Genomic DNA, 20,295 nt, shown 5'->3' with positions numbered 1-20,295 from the left:
ATTTTTTCTGTACAGTTCTTCAGTAGAAGCCAGAGTCCTGAGTTACACATTTAGGAACCTCTGACCTACTATTCTGATTTTCTTCTCAATATTCATGGCCAACACCTGGCTTTTAAATGAAAAGCTTTTGGTCTTTTCAATCACTTGCTGATAGGGTGAGACTGCATTGTTACCCATAAGCACATGACATAATTTAGAATCAATCTTGGCATCCAGTCTTGTATTTCTAATCAAATTTACAACCCACCTTTCAGCTTCTTCTGGAGACATGTTCAGTTTATCTGCCAAGATGTTAATGCTGATACACTGATGGATGCAACAAAAAGTCTCAAATATGAAGAGACAGACATTTTTAATGAAGTCCTCAAGACAAGCCACCAAGAAAACATCATTCACTAGCACTGACTCACATTCCCTCAGCTTTTTCTGAGCCCCATCAAAGTGAAAGTTAACATATAAGCATTCAACAAACTCTGTAATTGGGTCTTTACATGTGTAAGACTCCTGTTGAATAACTTGGACCAGATCTTTTAGCACCTGTGGCGTTTTCAAACATCTTTCTTTGTTATGACTGCTGTGGTCAAACAGTGGAGAATATGTGGACACATCGTCTGAATTGCATTAAGATACTGCGGATGGTAAAGGAAGAGATCGATAATGTTATCATGCCCTTGGGGTTATTGAAGAAAGCAAACAGAGACTAATGGATGAGCCATGTTCGCTGCTGAAGAGACTGAAGTGGAGAGCTCACAGAATTGTATCTATGGTCTCTTTTAGCCATGTAAGGTCTTCCATGGCTGCATCCCAATTCTGCATTAAGATTTCAGAAGCCAGTTTTCCCCAGAGTGAACTCAAAGCATTTCTGTCAGTTGCTGGAACCAACACTCTAAAGAAGTAAAGATATTCTGCTGCTCAAGATTAATTTCCACATTTATATAGGAATTTTGCATACCGAGAGTGTCTCTAAATATTCCTGCCTAAAACCATGCTTCTCTGCCAGGTAGTCAAATCGCATCTGACCATCCCTGTTTGACTGCATTTGCTTTGTAGTTTCTGGATCTTCAAATATCTTCACAATTGGTTCTGTTTCTGCCTGAAGCTGTTTCAGTTGTGCAGCAACAGTTCTTTTTTCTCTCAAAGAATGAGGAATATCATCAGAACAAAGGTTTTGGTATACATCCATAACAAAGGCTATCGTGTTGTTATCACTAAGAAGATCCAATTTCCCTTGTAATAATTCTTTTTCATTATATATCTCCTTTACAGAGAGAAACTCAAGCAATGAAAAGACTAGATGCCGATCCAAAAAGTGTGCAATGTGAGTAGTCAAGTCGTACTCCACCTTCTTGCCAAGGAAAAATAAAGTGTAGGAGTCTATTTTTTTTTTAAGTTAAACCCAGTAAACCAAGGAATTTAGGCCAATTTGTTAGTTCCTGAAATATGGAAAGAAAGCAACCACAATTAATGCTGGCGCTATGGTATTGGGTTGGCCAAAAAGTTTCTTCGGTTTTTAAGTTTAAAAATGACACATTTTTCACTTTCACCAAGAATTTTATTGAACAACTTATTCACCCTTTTGTTCCACTACCTTCTGCTATTTTCCAGGCAACTTCATAATTCCAACTTCCCAAAACTTTTTAGTTTTTTGAGCAAAGAACTGTTCCAGGTGCCTTTTATAGTCATCCAGGGAATTGAAATTTTTTCCATCAAGAGAATTTTGTAAAGACCGAAATCAATGGAAATCTGAAAATGCAATATCTGGTGAATACAGTAGATGAATCAGAACTTCCCAGCCAAACTGTAATCGTTTTTGCCTTGTCATCAAAGAAGCATGTCGTCCCGTGCTATCCTGATGGAAGATTATGCATTTTCTGTTGACTACTTCCGGACGCATTTTGTCGAGTGCTGCTTTCAGTCAGTCTAACTGGGAGCAGTACTTGCTGGAATGAATCGTTTGGTTTTCCAGAAGGAGCTCATAATAGAGGACTCCCTTCCAACTCCACCATATACACAACATCACTTTCTTTGGATGAAGACGGCCTTTGGTGTGGTTGTTGGTAGTTCTCTTCATTGCCCCACAATCTCTTCTATTCCACATTATTTTACAGTATCCATTTCTCATCACCCGTCACAATTTGTTTTAAAAACAGAATGTTTTCCTTACGTGTAAGTAGAGAATCGTATGCAGAAATATAGTCAAGATTTTTTTTTGCTTAACTTATGTGGAACCCAAACATCAAAGTGATTAACAAAATCAAGCTGGTGTAAATGATTTTCAGCTCTTGATTTGGATATTTTGAGTATGTCAGCTATCTCCCACATGTATAAGGTTGATTGCTCTCAATTATTGTCTCGATTTGATCACTATCAAACTTCAACTAGTCTACCTGACCGTGGAGCATCGTCCACTGATAAATCTCCAGCACAAAACTTCACAAACCACTTTTGACATGTTCAATCACTCACAGCACCTTCACCATACACTGCATAAATCCTTTTTTTGTATTTCAGTCGCATTCTTACCTTTCTTGAAATAATAAAGCATAATATGCTGAAAGTGTTGCTTTTTTCTTCCATCTTCAATATTAAAATGGCTACACAAAAATTCACCAATTTTGATGGTTTTTTTTTTAATGCACGCTGATATGATAGCTGTCACAATACAATCTAACAAAATTCGTTCTAATGAAGTTAGACAACTAAGCGCTACTAGAGCCATCCTACAGAAGAAAAAACAAATGAACTTTATGCCCAACCCAATAACTCTATGGTTACATGACCTTAACTAAGTGGTCTAACTCCTCTAGGCTACAGTCCCCTAAAACATGAATTGAAGTTGTTGGAATGAGCAATCTCAAATGCTCTTTCATCTCTGAAGTCTAATAATCCTATGTTTAAAATAAAGTAAGAGAGTAACTGAATAAAAAAGATTATGAGCATTGACACCAGGCAGATCTGGGTTCAAGCCCACATTCAGAAAACTTCCTTGCTCAATGGTTTTGGATGTATCATTTAATCTCTCTGAGATTCAGCTGACTTATCTGCAAAATAGAGAAAACAATTCTTGCTTCATAAGAACAAGTAAAACTAAAGAATAATGAGTTCCAATATAAATATTCAATATTTTCTTAAAATCATTGAAGAAAAAAATTCTCCCATTATATTTCTGTCCTTTGTAAGATAAAATATCACATAGAATGAAAAATCATGCCTACCCCCATATCAAATCTCCCCTCTCCCAATACTGCAAGGTTTAAATACAATAGTTAATTTTTTTAAAAGATTGGAAAGAAGGAAGGAAGAGGTAGAAAGAAATGGAGAAAAGAAAAGAGGAAGGGCTGTGGGGAAAAAAAGAAATATTTTTTTAATTCCAGAAGAGAACTCTTTCTCCTTAACCCAAAATGATTAAGTTAAATCATGACAGTACAGAGATATATAGAACATATGGAAAATTACATACTATAAAAATTAAATTGTCAATAGCTATGTATAAAAGGTATGACTACAAAAGGAATAAACATAAGCACTATAAGAAATATTTAACAGGTAAATACTACTTAAAATAGTTTTGGGAGTCCTAGACAGAGCAAGTAGGCAAGAAAAATAAAGGCATCTAAATTGGAAAGGAAGAAGTAAAACTGTCCCTCTTTGTAGATGACATAATATTATATGTAGAAAACCCTAAAGTCTCTACCATAAAACTGTTAAAACTAATAAATGAATTCAGTAAAGTTGTAGGATATGAAATCAATATAAAAAATCTACTGTGTTTCTATGCACTAACAACAAACTCTCAGAAAGAGAAATTAAGAAAACCATTCCATTTATAATTGCATCAAAAAGAATAAAATAAAAAAAATTTTTTTAAATAAAAATAAATAAATAAAAAAGAATAAAATACTCAGGGATAAATTTAACCAAGGTGAAAAACCTGTATTCTGAAAACTATAAGATACTGATTAAAGAAATTAAAGAAGACACAAATAAATGGAAAGGCATTTCATGCTCATGTATTGGAAGAATTAATATTGTTAAAATGTGCATACTACACAAAGCAATATACAGACTCAGTGAAATCCTTATCAAAATTCCAATGGCATTTTTTCACAGAAAAAAAGATCCTAAAACCTGTGTGGAGCCACAAAAGACCCCAAGTATACAAAGCAATCTTGAGAAAGAAGAGCAAAGCTAGAGGCATCACACTTCCTGACTTCAAACTATATTGCAAAGCTATAGTCATCAAAACAATATGGAACTGGCCTAAAAAAAGAGACATAGATCAATAGAACAAAGGTAGCTCCCAAATAAACTCAATGTATATGGTCAATTAATTTATGACAAAGGAGCCAAGAATATACAATGGGGAAAGGACAGTCTCATCAATAAATAGTGTTGGAAAAACTGGACAGCAACATGCAACAGAATGAAACTGGACCACTGTGTTACACCATACACAAAAATTAACTCAAATGGATTAAAGACTTGAATGTGAGACCTGAAACCAGAAAAGTCCTAGAAGAAAACATAGGAGGTAATTTCCTTGGCATAGTTTTTGTGATTTTTTTTTTTTTTTTGGATTTGAAATCAAAAGCAACAACAAAAGTGGGACTACATTAAACTAAAAAGCTTCTATACTGCAAAGGAAATCATCAACAAAATGAAAAGACAACATAGGAGGTAATTTCCTTGGCATAGTTTTTGTGATTTTTTTTTTTTTTTGGATTTGAAATCAAAAGCAACAACAAAAGTGGGACTACATTAAACTAAAAAGCTTCTATACTGCAAAGGAAATCATCAACAAAATGAAAAGACAACCTAGTAAATGGGAGAAAATACTTTCAAATCATATATCTAATGAGGGGTTAATATCCAAAATCTATAAAGAACTCATACAACTCATTAGCAAAAACAATTCAATTTAAAAATGGGCACAGGGCCTGAACAGACATTTGTCCAAAGAAGACATACAGATAGCCTACATGTACATGAAAATGTGCTCAGTGCCATTAATCATCAGGGAAAGGCAAATTGAGACCACAATATCACCTCACACCTGTTAGAATAGTATTATCAAAAAGACAAAAGATAAAAAATGCTAGTGAGGATGTGGAGAAAAAGGAACCCTTGTACACTGTTTGTGGGAATGTAAATTGGTGCAGCCGCTATAGAGTATGTAAGTCCCTCAAAAAATTAAAAATAGAACTACCATATGATCCAGCAATTCCACTTCTGGGTATTTACCCAAAGAAAGCAGAAACACTAACTGAAAAAGATATATGCACCCCCATGTTCATTGCAGCATTAGGTACAATAACCAAGATACAGAAACAACCTAATTGTCCATCAATGAATGAAAGGATAAAGAAGATGTGGTGTATATTTGTATACACTGGACTATTATTCAGCAAAAAAAAAAAAAAAAAAAGAATAAATTTTTTCCATTTGTGACAATATAGGTGCACCCTGAGCATATTATACTAAGTGAAATAAGTCAGACAAAAAATGACAAATACTGTATGGTCTCACTTATATGTGGAATCAAAAATAAAAAATAAAAAGAAGCTCGTAGATACAGAGAACAGCAGATTAGTGGTTGCAAATGGATGACAGGAGTCAAAAGGTACAAACTTCCACTTATGAAATAAATAAGTCATAGGGATGTAATGCACAGCATGGTGACTATAGTTGATAATACTGTCTTGCATATTTGAAAGTTAAGAGAGTAGATCTTAAAAGTTCTCATCACAAGAAAAAAATTACGAAGCTGTGTATCTTAACAGATCTTTCTTGGATTTACTGTAGTGATTATTTCTCAATATATACAAATATCAAATCATTATGCTATATGCCTGAAACTAATATCATGTTGTATGTCAATTATCTCTTTATAAAATAGTCAACAGCTGTATATGAAAAATATGATCACAAAAAAATGTATGGAAGCACTATGAGAAATATTTAACAGGTACCTATAAAAGAAAAGATCAGTCATTAAGATGCCAAATTCTCAAGAGTGTTTTTAAAGGATGATAAGTGGTATACTATTTTCTAGAAATGCTGGAAGTGTGGCCATAGAGGCTCCAACTAAATGTTGTTTGAATCTTGATTCCAACACTGTGCTCTATTAATGTGACTTTGGGCCACAGACTTGATATCAACACCTATCAAATGTAGATTATACTACCTACTTCTCTAATGAATCTGTTGCTTACTAGCCTGGTGGCCACATAACAAAATCAATTTAAATGCTCCCAGTCAGTTTCTGATCTAAGTTTTATCTCTTCTGAGAATTAAATGAGATAATGCATTCAAAGCACTTGCACATAGTAGTCATTCAATAAATATCAATAAATAATTAATATAAAGATTAGCATAAAAGTTTCAGTAACATGCAGTTAAAGATATTTACATGTGGATACCATTATTTCAATTATTTTAACACCCTAGTATTTTTAGCTCTGTCAAATGAATCTAAAATATTTGTGGTTTCTTCAAAAACTGATAAAGTTAAATGAAGATGAATTAATTTTCTAAAGATTCTATTACTTTTCATGGGACAAAGGAAAAACATGGCTACCTTAAGATTCACATTTTCCATGGAAGTCAAGTCATAGCACTACCATATCTGGATGTTGGTCAATGTATCCAAATATCCAAACATAATAACACAAACAGTACATGTCTAAAACACAAATAAATCTACTATTTATGTGTAGGCCATGAACATTATTTTTTAGAAATCTCAAGAATATGATAATATCTCAACAAATATCCTTTTATCTTCTTAGTATCTGAAATTCCAAAATTTAGTGCTTCTTTAAGTTTAAAGCTATGATCCCTCTTATCATATTCAAATACTCCTGAGAAACATACTTTTTAATGTAATCATTGGTCCTTCATACTTATTCTCATCTATAATCATGATTTGGACCAATTGCTTCCCCTGACACAGCCAGTCTCATAGTCCAGGTGACTTTTCCACTCCTCTTTGGCTGTGTACTTACAGTCCAACATAAGCCCATTTGAAATGATTAAACAGCAGTGATACTGCTCACACTATGAACTAAATGTCTTTATTTTTATGTTTTATTATATTTTATAAGTAAATATGTAGGTATATTTTACAGATCCTAAAAAATGCAAGTCAAAGAAAATCAGTATCATATTTCACTCAGAGATATCCTACGTAAATAGCATCAAAGAACTCATACCGTGCTGTTTTCATATATCAGAAGTATTTCCCTGATGATTAATTTTTATAAGTAATGATTATTTTTATAAGTAACTGTCCTAATGAATGTTTAATATGCATTCACACACTTGTGCTATAATTGTTTTCAACAACCTGATTGCTAATGCTAATTTTTCTGCATGACAATAAATATATTTATAAATAAACACGTGAGAACCTACATATTACTTTAGCTTCCTAAGAGGGGCGTTCCTGATCCAAAGTTAATAAATCATCTACTTTTGCTAAGTACTTTATTTGCTTTCCTGAAAGATCATAGAAGTTAATTTTAAATAAGATCACTGTCTAAATCCTTCCAGTAACATTTAATTTTAGTTTAATGGAAAAATAACTAATTCATGTTCATTATGGAAAATTTAGAAGATACGGGGAAAAATGAAAAGTTCTGAGAAATTTTACCATTTACAATGAATGGTTGTTCTAGTTTTCACCAGAGCTTTTCTGTGCATATTACACACATATTTTTTAAAGGGCAATACAGAATATACAATTTTGAGCTCTACATTCTTTTTCTCTTTACATGGTATCATAAGCATTTTCTAATGTTCAATTCTCTTGTTTTCTTCTTTATCCCAGTAGTCACCACTGTCTACACTGTTGCCTTAATCAGAAACTCAGAGGAATCACTCCAGGCACAACTTTCTCTCTTTTTCCAACATCAGCAGCTTAAGCCTTCACATGCCCTCTCCTAGAATAACTCATGTGAGCTTCAGCTTCCCTCCAACCATATTTCCACTGTTTCTCTCACTTGTGCTATTGCAGGTACCCCTTACCAGGTCTTTCTATCTCCAACCCAGCCATCTTGTATCCCATAATCCATGATGCTAGAGAATCTTCTTTCTAATATTGAGACAAAATCCTGTTATCCCAATGATTACAATGATTCCTTTAAGTTAAAACGCTGGTTTTTCAGTGTAACATCGTTCTCATACACTTCTTTAGCTTCCTTCATTTCTTGACATTGTCCCCATTATAACTTGCCCTCAGGAAATGCCAACCCACTTGTTCTTCCTTGACTGTGTGTTGCTCTCCATGAGTATGTAAATTCTCTATTAAAAGTCTCCTGTAGAGACTATGGAGGCACACAATACCTATATTTAAGTCCTGGCTGTGCCTGCTGTTGACCTTGGGCAATTCACTTAACTTGCAGGTACTTCAGTTTCCTCACTTGTAAAATTAGGTTAGTAACAGTGCTTACCCATGGGATAGTGATGAGGAGTGAATGAGTAAGGAGCTTGGAACAGTAACCCACACAAGTAAGTGCTATGTAAATGTCTCTTAAACTGAGGCTATCATGTTGCCTCTTATAATGCTTAGCTTGCACACCCTGCTTAACTTTGAGATCGCTGCAAAAGCATTTTCTTGAAACTAGACTGAGATGCCTGCCTTTACTCTTTGACCTTTGTCCTATCACTCTGCACACAGTGTTGAAATCGTCTACATTTGTGACTCCCAAAATGGTCAGTTGTCTGAGAGAAGAGATTGTCCCTTTCCTCTCTTCATTACCAGAATCTAGCACAAAGCCTAAGCAAGGCCCTGTTGGTTGTGGGCCATCAGTATCTGTTTTGCAAATGAACTGGCAATTTTGATTAAGGTCTTGTTCACTACTTTTTCTTTTCACGTGCACTGTGTTTTCAAGACCCTGGTTAAATTTAAGAAAATAGTTAAAGGACCAAACCTTACAATAGATTACAAGCATGCGATCTAATTTAAAAAAGAGACCGAGTCAGAATCCACTTTTATCTGGCATTTTACTATATTATTTTCATGCAGAAAGCAAGTAGCACATGCCACATAATACTTTAAAAATTAGCAACCCACCAGTTATATTTACTGAGATTAAAATTTGTAGCAATCAGAACTAAGCATGATAAGAAGACATGAAATAAATAAAAAGACATAGACCCTACTTTTAAAGGTGCTTGGGGTGCTCTTGAGTTTCAGAGTATACATCCACAAGATTATTTAAGAATACTTAAAGACCTGTGACAGGCTATAATTCAGAGGATAAGCAAACTAGAACAATGTATTATCCATAAGTATAAAGAATACATAAATGGAACCAGTAGGACAGAATCATTCAGCTCAACAATGAAATGACTTTTAATTCAGATTATAAAGTCAGACAATTGTACAAGGATTTGAAGAGAGGTTAAAAATAGTTATGAGAGATGAATAGCACACTTAGTCACAAAAGCAGAAATAAAACAGATGAACTGAAAGATTTTTGGAAGATGTAAAACAGTTGGCAAATTCTCTCTGTCTGACATTCTATGAGGAAATGAAATAGGTGAGTATGCTACAAAGCCTGGAATTCTCTTTCCATACAAGTCTTTAAGGAAAGATGAGTAAGATAAAACCACTTTTTAAATGAAGATGTTGCAAATATATAGATATTCTTGTAACACCACTAATGTTATTATGAAGTTTATAACAATATTATTAGTAAATAATAATATAGTAATAGTATAACAAAGGATATAATGGTGATAATTACCATTATATTAATAGAATAGGGAAAGCAAGATATAAGGACAAATATAAATATTCTAGATTATGTTATTTACATACTTGAAAAACTGAGTACCTGAGTATCTAACATGAACTATACCAAAGAACATGCTATTACTTTCCTAATAAAAAGAAAGAGCTTCAAAGGCAAACAAATAATTTCCAAAGTCTTTTGGTCTCCAAGTCACTCTTACACAAGAGGAATTTGATGAGTTAAGTGTAAATGAATAAGAAACATGTGGATTACATTTTCTTTAAAAATACACAAGCGTTTAAAAATAAAGGAGAAAAAGTGTTTGGCACAGTGCATTTTCTGTAAAGCCAAACCAAAAACATTTGAGACAGTTTTAGATTGTAGTATGACCTTCAACATTGTTGTGTTTGTCTATTAACCTAAAAATAAACACTATTTTTCAGTAGAAGAACTGAAGCCATAAAATATACACCAAGGTATGGATATGAATGAATAAGTTCTTAAGGATTTTACTGAGGTTTTTTTTTTTTTTTAATAATCTCGCATCCAGAGATGTTGAAGCAAATGCCGACCACATGTGTCATACTCTGTGTCTATTCCATTATTTCTTTATAATGTTTCTGGTTCATGTATTAGAGGAGACAACATCCGAATATGTGTAAAAAAAATGTCAACCTTCCCCTAGTGGTAAGATTGACTTAACCTCAACTTGTACTCTTCAAATAGTTCCAATGTATTCTCAATGTGCATCATTATTAATACTTTGGTCCATGCTTTATTCCAATTACTGCCTATGTATTTGTTGGAAACACATTGTCTATGATGACACTCTTTTCCTGTAAATAGGCAAGAATTGTACTGAAACTTGAAGAGCTGGGTTATTTTGAGATTTACTGGTGGGTAAGTCAAGATTGTGGAACACACCACTATGCCAGGCAATGTCCAACTTAGCCAGCAACCAGTGGAGAGAACAATTAAGCAAGAACACCAAAGAAAGTTGGTGTTTTTATTTTTGTTGTTTGCTGCTGTCTCACCTGGTGTTTCTATTCAAGCATGCATGACACTTCAGTGATTTGGGATCATTGCTTTGCTCTTCTTGAATTATTGATATTGTAATGATCATTTTGCTATTCCTCAAATTCTCCCAATCATCCTGCAATACTTCATCAACTTTATTCCTTTTATGCCAAGCACAAAGTTTTGTCAGCTATTTATTTGTACCTTTCCTCAAAGTCATCCTTTCTTTTTTCTTTCCATGGCCAGCTTCCCAAAGGAGACACTTATCTCTCTACCTCTAACCTGCAGTTACAAAAAGGAAGAAATCATCAGTCTCCCTACGGGTATGAACCTGTAGCCTGATGACAGGAACTTGGGGTTTGGGCACTTATTCTGCATTTCTGGGCTGCTTTGCTGAATACTGTTTATTCTATCACTTTTCTACTTAATAATCTTTGAAAACACCCCATTGCTCAAAAGCTAAAATCCTAGCCCAGAATACTAGAAAGCAGTATTTACTCAATAAATATTTGTTGAAAGAATGGAAGTATTCCTCTCATTTATAGCTGTCTAAAATCTATCTCCAAACCACCTCTTACTACATTTTGAATCACAAAAACTCTGTGGTAGGCAGAATGGCTCTCCAAAGATATCCATCCCCTAATCATTGGAACCTATGGATATGTTATGCTACATAGTAAAAGAAGGTTTGTAGATATAAATTAAGGTTACAGACCTTAAAATAGGGAGTATAATATGAATTATCCAGACATGTTCAATATAATCACATGAGCACTTAAAGGTAAAGAATCTTTTCTGACTGGAGGCAGAAAACATGTGGCAGAAGGGAAAGCAAGATATATATGACAGAAGGGAAAATCAGAGAGATTCCAAGCAGGAGCCAATTTGATGTGCCCTTCCTGACTCTGAGATGCAGGGACCCACAGGGAAGGACCTAAGAGCCACTAGATGTTAATGACAGCCCCCAGAAGACAGCCAGCAAGGAAATGTGGACCTCAGTCCTACAATCACAAAGAACTGGATTTTTCCAAAAACTTGAATGAGTTTGGAAGAAAATTCTCCAGGGCCTCTTGACAAAAGCCCAGCTGAACAACATCTTTATTCCAGAGTAGAGAAGAGAAACAGAGCAGAGTAAATAGCCAAGTGAACAGAAATGTAGAATAATACATTTGTGTGATTTTAAGCTAAGTTTTTGTAATTTGTTACAGAAGCAATAGAAAACGAATACACTCTCAAATAAGTCGTCCTTGAGTTATACCCACGTGTGTCATTGCCTTCACCTCTGACTGGCACACTACTTATGACAGTAACACTCCTTTTATATCAATTCCCAACCCAACTCTAGCTCACAGAAACTTCTTTAAAAAAATTACACTGGGTCCCTCCCAGCAAAATATTTTAATTAGTTAAGGTTTATAAAAGAAAATACTTAGGAGAATCTCTTTGTTTTAATTAAAAGAAGAGTATACATTTTGGATTACTTGATACTATATATGACTTTCTCTTTTGATTTATAACTATAGGCATTTAAGAAAAAAAAATTTAAGCCAGTACTTAGCAAACCTAAATATTCATGTATAACATCTAGAGGTTCTATTAAAATGCAGATTCAGATTCAGTAGGTCTGGGGTAGGACTGGAGATTCTTCATTTCTTGTGAGCTTTAATTATATTCTGTCACTTATTTTTTTGTGTGACCTTGGGTAAATTATTTCAGAATCTGAACCTAAATTTTCTCATCTGTAAAATGGATATAATAAGTAAAAATATGATCATGAATATAAGGGAAATGTTGCTTCTTGTGCCCTATGACACAACCAACCCCTTAGCCTACTGTAATCTAAGCTGCATTTTTCATAGACGGAGCTCATCAAACTTATCACATCCCATATGAAACTATAGCCACATTTTTCTACTTTTCTGTTATAGCAACTCAGGAAGTATCAGCAAAGCAGCGCAGAAATTCAGAGAGTGAATGCCCTTGGATGAATCCATCCATCAGTGGAGCTAGGGATTAGTAATCAAGGACCCAGGCTCTGCTTCTTCATTCAACAAGTACATTCAACACACCTCTTTAGAGAGAATGAAGCCCACAGTGGGATTAAGTGCCAGTTGTTAACAGTGAGAACAAATAGGTTCCTTTCCTGTGTCACTTTCCTCATCTCTTCATTTCTGTTTCTGGGTATCACCTTCTAAATAAGCTACATTTTAATAAGCCCTTGTCTTAAGTTCTGCTTTAGCACCATGATCACTCATCCTTTCACCTGTTTTAGAATAGGATGACCAGCAGCAGAGAGAGAGAAAACATTGGCTTATGGTGTAACTTCAATATTGAACTACGTGGGGACAATGGCAATTTTAAAGACCATGGAATAAGGTGAATTTTTAATTTTTGCGTGTGTTTGTTTGTTTCTTTATATTGGAAACCTTGCAGAAAAACAATGACAGTCTGAAGTTATCCACCTATGAATTCAGGGAATGCTGGAGAAGCCAAAGGGCCTTCATGGAAATTTTTCAAAACTTTTGTTTCCTACAGCTAGGGGTAACCTTTGCTGAAATTCAAGCACAGGATTTAATAGTAAATGTAGAAAAACTGCAAAGGAGACAATATTTGGCCTCAGTGTCTTCTAGGCTAAAATTATGGTGAAGATACAGAGTAAGCAGGAGCCTGAGGTCTGGAATGGTGATAGCTGTTGTACCCAAGAAGGCATGCATTAGTGTGAAGAACACTAGCGTCTTTGAGAAGTTCATTGTGGCTGTCCTCTGTAAGACAGAATTAGCAGGAGGAGATGATGCCATGAGAGATAGGGCCCTCGTGTCAATGAAGATGACACGGTTCCCGAATAGCAAAGACCAGATGGTGGCACATAGCCATCAGGAGCAAAGTCAATATAATTACTATAAAGCACAGCAATACTAGTATGATAAACGAGGGGTCCTTAAATTATGGGGTTCTTTGACAATTATAAGACACTGTGATATGTCTAAGAGTGAAATAAATGAGCAGCCAGCAAGGGTGATGCTGGATATGAATAAAAAACTTCAAGAGAAAATAAACCAAGGCTTCTATTAGCTTCTGCAATGAAAAATCACTATTTCTTGCCCAGTTTCCAGATCTGAGCTAACCTCACACACAGGGCCTGGTGACCCAAAGGGAGATAAATTCTCCTGAGGAAAGACTCTGTCATGCCACCAAAGGCATGCATAATAAATGTTTCACCAATCTCTCCTTGAAAGAACCTATGGCCTTAAAGTAACTGCATATTGAGGAGGAAGAATACCCAAGATCTATCATAAGGCATTGAAAACTGAGCCTTACTTGATACTGAAATTAAAGTGACCCTAATCCCTAATATATTATTGCAAGGCAGTAAATGGATTTCTCGCCTAAACTTATCTTGCAATGGATCCAATCATTTCACGGACTTACCCTATGTCATTTTCTAAAACCCTGAGTTTTTAATCAGGGTTTAAACAAATATTTAGAAGCTGTTGGAAGACTTACATTCGATTTGTGATCTAGAGAATAAGAGGTAATAAGATAGTAAGGGTAAAATATCATGCCTGTACCCAGTACTAGAATACACAGGTGTGGGAATCAAATGTTGAAAGGATTAACCATTGTCACCATGCTTCTCAATGACCCATTGGGGAGTTTGTGCTGCTCATTCCTGCAACTTTAAATTCTGCAAGATTCAAGATCTTTAACCCCAGCAGGGAAATGTTTCTTCTAAGGGATGTACTAAGGAGTCCTCCAATCCTAAAGCTTCAACTTATGATTAGTCATTCTGGGCACCTCATACCTGTAGACCAGCATGTAAATAAAGGAATTAGTAAACTGAGAGCATTGTTGACTGTGATTATCGTGAATTTCTATAGTTGCTGTCACGTCATGGAGGCATGGAGGAGTATTTGGGGCACTGAGGTGGATCACCGTGGTTTTTGTCGGCATCTCTATATTCAACGATAACAGAAAAAGGCATTTTCAGAAATAACTGCCTGAAAAGGGGCAAGGTAACCAAAGACTCAGATGCCTAAGGGATGAAGGTCTGTGTTTCTCTTTTAGGTAGGCAGCTTATATGTCAACTGGGGAGCTGTCCAAGTGTGAGAGGACTCTAGAATGGGTGGTAGAGCAGGGAAATGATGAACATAAGGCATAGAATTGGGACGCACAGCTGTAGCAGGAAATAGAGCCTGCTATACGAAACCTGTCTTTAACCCTTTTTCTCAAGAATTGGTGACCAGACACACCTTTGAAAAGTTATTAAAAAGCTGAATTTCATGTGAGGCAGTGACATTTCTGAGCAGTGAAAAGGGATGCTGTAGAATACCATTTGGGGGTTCTGTGTTAAGGTCCCCTGAGCAAACCTGCAATGTCAGCTGCAATTGTGGAGTGCTCCCTGCCATGCACTCAAGCAGCATCTCACCGCATGTGCTGGCTGCTTTGCTATTCTGATTGATAGTTTTTGCAGAAGTTACAGGAAGCTCACTCACCCTGCACACAGGGTAGCTTGGAAGTGTGAGATAACTAGTGCCCATAGGGCACAACCCTCAACAGTGATGGACAGATGTGATGGTGAAGGACCCAGCTTTCTCTCCTTCAGAGAAACAATTCTAAGGGTCCCCAGCAGGACTGAGCCCCAGTTGCCCTCAGTGGTAATTTACTCTTTATTGACATCTAGTCCTTCCATGCCTTCCATGCCTCATCCATCTTACTCTATCATACAGTCTGCCTACTGTCATTACTTTACAATAGTTATATGAACAAATGCAGTGTCCCTAGGTCCCCTCTTCTCAGGACAGCTGGTTAAAACCCTATGAGAAATGCCTGTCCCTTGCAATATCTCATCATGCTCCCAGACACACTTACCTCAATCTAATGTGTTTTTAATTGTAAGAATCTAGCATGGTCAAACCTGGAGTAAAATATTTAAGATGACGAGAGTTTAAACTTTGAGAATTATAAAATTCCAGATTCAAGGTGACTCCTAATTGATTCCATTTAAAACAGAACCACTTATCTCAAGAAAATGAACTTGAATAAAATTATAAGTAGGTGAGAGTATGAGTAGTCATGTTACGGTTAACTGATAGGAAACATAGTTATTTTTTCAGACTAGATATGCCCAGTGAATATATATGAATAGTTAGAATCTTTTATAAAACTTCTGAAGAAATAATATCTTTATATATTATTTCTGCATGTATTAGATTCAAAGACTTTAAGAGAAATCCTTGGATCATAGAATGTTAAACAGGAAGGACCTTGAACAGCTTCCAATTCTGTCCTCTGTCTTTCTGTTGTCTTTCTTGCCCAGGAAAATCAATGCAGCGTTAAGGTTAAACACAGAATCTGGAGCCAGATAAGCTTGGTTCCGGTCCTGACTGTAACCAAATTAATGCATTTTTCCATCTCTCAGTTTCCCACCCCTGCAATGGAGATGATAATAGGAGTAGCTAATGACAGGGTTATTGGAGAACTGAGTGACTTAATACATAGGAGATCTTAAAACAATTTGTTACATGTTAACAACACAATAAGTTTTATTATTTTTTGTTTGTTTGTTTTCCTTCATTCAGCAACTGTTTACTGAGCACCTGCTATATGCAGTCACTGACCAGGCGTTAGAACTATAAAGATGACTGTCATGGTCTCTGCCTTCCAGATGCTGAGAAACTGGGAAGAAATGAATACAAGATGGAAAGGACAGTGCAACAGGATAAATGAATATATTTCACTGGAGCAGTCTTTTCAGATGAGATGATATTTTAACTAGCTCTTGAAAGTTAAGTAAGAGCATTCTGGGAAGTTGTTGCTGCTGCTGCTGACGATAATGATGATAATAAATAGTAATTAATAATACAATCTTTAGTTAGTGGATAACATTTACTTGCTCCTCACTATAGGCCAATTTGTAATATCAATATGTATTATTTTGCTTAATCTTCATGAGTTTGGTTTCATTTTTTGTTTGTTTCTTTATTGAGGTATAGTTGATTTACAATGTTGTGTTATTTTCAGGTATACAGCAAAGTGATTCTCTCTCTCTCTCTATCTATCTATCTATCTATCTATATATATATATATATATATATATATATTCTTTTTCAGATCCTTTTCCACTATACATTATTACAAGGTATTGAATACAGTTCCCTGTACTATAGAGTAAGACCTTGTTGTCTATCGATTTTTTATGCTGTAGTGTGTATCTGTTAGTCTGAAGCTCTTCATTTACCCTCCTGCTTCCCCTTTGGTAACCATAAATTTGTTTTCTATGATGGACCTAGAGATTATCATACTAAGTGTAGTAAGTCAGATAGAGAAAGACAAATATCACATGATATCACATGATCACTTATATGCAGAATCTAAAAAAATGAAACAAATGAAATTATATACAAAACAGAAACAGCTTCATTTTTATCTTTAGCCTTGAATTTAGGAATCTGAGGCAGAGAGAGATTCTGACATTTTCCCAAGGTCACTGGGAGAGTTAATGGCAGAGCTGCAGAGCGAGCTGGAGCAGAAAGGCATTTTAAGCAGTGAGATAAACAGTGGAGAGCATGCTTAATTATGAAAAAGCAAGGCTTGATGCTGAAGGAGAAAAAATTCAGAGTGGCTTGAGTACTCAGTGTTCAAGGTGTTAAAGATGGTGGAAAATGGTTAAGAATCCTGAATATTTTGCTAAAAGCTTCAGCGTAACACAGAAGGACCCAGTAGGAAAGGAGAAGCTTGTGGAAGTATATGAGGAGAAAAACAAGAGTAATGCTACCTTTTACAAAGAAATCGACATCCATCATACATCATCTCACTTAATTCTTTCAACAACCTGTGATCAATGTAACAGTATTCTTGTTTGAAAAAAGAAAAAAAAAGGAAGCATACATTTAGAGAGCTCAGTTATTTTCCTAAGGATTTAGGGATGACAACTCTGGAGGCGGTATACTTGAGTCACATCATAATTGGAGGGAAGGGTTAGAGGGAGGATATGGTAAAGTCAAATGTGACTGTGGTTTCTGGAGTAGGGCACTGAGTTAGAAATGACACCATTAAATGAGATTTACAACAGAGTGTGAGGGTCACAGGAGGACATAAGGAATTCAGGTTTTGCATAAAGACTTCGTACCGATTATCAGACTTCCTGGTAACAGAAGCTTTTAGATGAGCCGTTGAAATATACATCTAAGTTCTAAAGAGACGATAGATTAAAATGACAAAAAAGGTAATTATTTGAAATGTATTAATGAACTTTATGCTTTTACTTTTCTGCATATATAACCATCATACCTATTGACCTGAGATCCAGGGCTATAGGCATCAGTCACTGGGGAATGAGAAAATTAAAGTCTGTTTCAGAAGCAATGTAAAGAGAAAAAGAGATGATGATGGAGTACCAATAATATTTTACAGTAAGACAGTGATTTTAAATCCCAACACTGTAGAGAAAAATAAAGATTAGTTTGATTTCTTTAGTTTCTATTCATATATGAAGGGCTAAACTAGGTGTTTTCCAGTAGAGAGAGCAGCCACATTCCCCTGAGGTCAATATGGAAAGAAAGGTGACAATGGGATAAGTGAAATAACACTTTACCCTGACCTTGGAGGTTGGTCAGAAAATGGAGGTGGGGGAGAGAAGGAGATTGCCTTGTGACTCAATATTCCCGCTCTGCAGTTGATCTGGAGGTGAGGAAAGTCTATTAGACAATTTGAGGAGAGTAGCAAATTCAGGGACTTGTGACTCACACCTTCCATTGAGATCATTTGGGTGGACCCAGGACACTCTGCAAACTGTGTTAATGTGAGGTACCCCAGTCTGATCAAGAAGGTGGAGCAGGGACTTCCCTGATGGTGCAGTGGTTAAGAATCCGCCTGCCAATGCAGGGGACACAGGTTTAATCCCTGGTCTGTGAAGATCCCACATGCCGCGGAGCAGCTAAGCCCGTGCACCACAACTACTGAGCCTGTGCTCTAGAGCCCACAAACCACAACTACTGAGCCCACACATCTAGAGCCCATGCTCCACAACAAGAGAAGCCACTGCAATGAGAAGCCCTTGCACTGCAATGGAGAGTAACCCCCACTCGCTGCAACTAGAGAAAGCCAGCACGCATCAACAAAGACCCAGCACAGCCAAAAATAAAGAAATGAAATAAATTAATTTAAAAAAAGGAAGGTGGAGCAGCATGGTAAGAGACATGGTTGACACTCTCTTGGTCCTGCCATAGTTCTATAGAAGAGGGACCACGTTGGAAGTCACCAGGTCTGTGAGTAGGGCTACTGTAGTGGGATGAGTTAACTTGGGTCAAGACCAGACAGATGCATGGAGGAGAATTGCATGTCTCTGCCAAATGAAACCACAGGTCAGCTGAATTAACCAGGTGGGAGATGTCTATGCTCCTGGAAGGACAGTCACAACCCTAAGTTCAAAATCTCAAACTTTAGTTTCAGAGGCATGTAGGAGGCCTAACTACAAAGTAGACAAGACTGATGGTAAAGATATCAGTTAGTGCATGTGCAGTAAACAGAGGGAGGCTGAACGAAAAGAAGACAAAACTAAGAGCCACCATGAAGATATATGAATGACATGCCTCTTCCTCTATCCTGAAAATTCACCTTCTTAGCAAGTGAAGTAAGAGAAGGCGAAAAATAGCTGAACCCAGTTTCTATTTGCTGTCTTTGTCTTTGTGCCTATTTTTATCATCTATGTTTTTTTGTGTACCTTTTGTGGTTTTAATTGAGCATTTTATATGACTCCATTTTCTCCTTTCTTTGCATATCAGTGATACTTCCAAGACCACTTTCTTACTTTGTTTTCAATTTTGCATTTTTAAATTGAAATATAGCTGATTTACAATATGAGTTTCTGCTGTACAGCATCATGATCTCATATTTTAATAGATTATACTCCATTTAAAGTTATAATAAAATGGTGGGTATATTTCCTGTGTTGTACACTACATCCAAGTCCACTTTCAATTAATACTTCATGGGTAGTGTGAGTACTTTAAAATAACAAAATAATCCTAATTCCTTCCCCTTATCCCTTGTATTACTATCATCATTCATTTCACTTATATATAAGCATACATAACAAATATACATAAGATATACACATAAGCATAATTAAAACATTTTCTATTATTAATTTGAAAAAAATTGTTAGAACAATGAAAACTAAGAAAAAAAATTTATTTTACTTTCACTTATTCCCTTTCTTTATATAAATGAGTATCTACATTATTTTCTTTTTCTCAAAAGAGGTTTTTTTTTTTTTTAATATGTCTTGTGAAGCAGGTCTAAGTGGCAAGAAATTTCCTCAATTATTGCTTGTCTAAGAAAGTTTCTATTTATCTTTCACTTTTGAAGGATAATTTTACAGCATCCAGAATTCTCATGTTTTTTTTTTTTTTTTCCTCTCAATACTTGAAATACATTGTTCCACTCTCTTCTTACTTGAATGCTTTCTAAGGAGAAGGTGAATGTAATTTTTATCTTTATTCCTCTATAGATATGGTGTTTTTCCCCCTCTGGCTTCTTC

At 35.6% G+C, this 20,295-nt stretch overlaps 1 pseudogene across 1 annotated transcript in view; it reads right to left on the bottom strand.

Annotated features, from left to right (window-relative positions):
• Positions 1-19: 19 nt before the first annotated feature.
• Positions 20-20,295, bottom strand: part of LOC307053807 (eukaryotic translation initiation factor 3 subunit E-like) — a 20,905-nt pseudogene continuing 629 nt past the window's right edge. Inside the window, exons 2-3 of the transcript in view lie at positions 8,759-8,894; positions 20-1,374 (exon numbers count right to left, since the gene is read on the bottom strand). The product of the transcript in view is annotated as a eukaryotic translation initiation factor 3 subunit E-like (transcript). The remainder of the gene's footprint in view (positions 1,375-8,758; positions 8,895-20,295) is intronic.

This window comes from Hyperoodon ampullatus (genome assembly GCF_949752795.1).
Source record: "Hyperoodon ampullatus genome assembly, chromosome: 5".
Lineage (NCBI taxonomy): Eukaryota > Metazoa > Chordata > Mammalia > Artiodactyla > Ziphiidae > Hyperoodon > Hyperoodon ampullatus.
The sequence above is the reverse complement of the archived record's forward strand: the minus strand, read 5'-3'. Positions and strand labels throughout refer to the sequence as shown.